Genomic DNA, 1,264 nt, shown 5'->3' with positions numbered 1-1,264 from the left:
TTTAATGGCTTGGGGGAGGACACAAGGTGAAATCCAGAAGCGTGGCCCATAGAAGACAAACGGCTGGGGGGAGATGCAGGGGGTGGAAACCGAGGTGCGTAGGGGAGAATTAGCAGAAGAATGGAAGGCGGACATGCAGCGTTGGGGGGTGGAGATGGAGGCGGTCCGGCAACAACAAGAGCAGGAGCAAGTTGCTCAGGAGCAGGACCCGCTCCTTAATTGGCTGCCGGGCATCCCCCAATCCCCCATGGGTGCTGCGCCATAGAGTGTAGCAGCGGCCTGGTGCTCCGCGGCCCGGCCCGGCCCGGCCTGGCGTCGGGGGCTGGCTGGCGGCGAGGGGCCGGGCGGCATGGTGGAAGTGCGCGGCCACGCCTCGACTCGTCCTGGCCCAGCCCCTCAGCCCGCCCCGCCGGGGCCGCGCTAAACTATAAACATGAAGAAATTAAAGCTTAAAGAACTGGAAAGCTGTCTTCAACAAGTTGATACTTTTGAAAGTCCAAAACTGCTCCTTGAACAGTATCCAACGAGACCTCATATCGCAGCATGTATGCTTTATACAATTCACAATACTTTTGATGATATTGAAAACAAAACAATTGCAGATTTAGGATGTGGTTGTGGCATGCTCAGCATTGGAAATGCAATGTTAGGAGCAGGATTGTGTGTGGGGTTTGTCATAGATTCAGATGCACTGGAAATATTTAATAGCAATATTGAAGACTTTGAGCTCATGAACATCAACGTGGTTCAGTGTGATGACTGTTCTTTATCTGACAGCATGTCAGAGACTTTTGACACAGTTATTATGAACCCTCCGTTTGGTACCAAGCATAATAAAGGAATGGATATGATTTTTCTGAAAACTGCTTTACAAATGGCAAAAACCGCTGTATATTGCCTCCATAAAACTTCAACACGGCAGCACATTCAAAAGAAAGCAGATGAATGGAAGTCATAGCAGAACTTAGATATGACCTACCAGCATCATACAAGTTCCATAAGAAGAAATCAGGTCACTGGGCGCGAGACTGCTGGCATAAGCACTTGCAGCAAGGAAATGAGAGCGGGGGAGCCAGGAACAGGGGCAGGGCTCCTCCTATGCACTACAAACAGCCCCCACAGAGCAGAGACAACTGCTCTTATACTCCCCGAGTGACAGTAAGATATGCCCAGGGATACCCTCAAGAGAGCAACCCAGACAAAACCCCACCGGTGATGGAGGCGCCGGAGCAAGAACCGTGGCTCTGGTCTTAGACTGTAGCGA

At 51.2% G+C, this 1,264-nt stretch overlaps 1 pseudogene; it reads left to right on the top strand.

The window, feature by feature from the left end:
• The first annotated feature begins 326 nt into the window (after positions 1 to 326).
• LOC141933125 (rRNA N(6)-adenosine-methyltransferase METTL5 pseudogene) lies at positions 327 to 987 on the top strand (annotated as a pseudogene).
• The last annotated feature ends 277 nt before the right edge of the window (positions 988 to 1,264 follow it).

The sequence above is a fragment of the Strix aluco genome, chromosome 1 (assembly GCF_031877795.1).
Source record: "Strix aluco isolate bStrAlu1 chromosome 1, bStrAlu1.hap1, whole genome shotgun sequence".
NCBI lineage: Eukaryota > Metazoa > Chordata > Aves > Strigiformes > Strigidae > Strix > Strix aluco.
The sequence above is the reverse complement of the archived record's forward strand: the minus strand, read 5'-3'. Positions and strand labels throughout refer to the sequence as shown.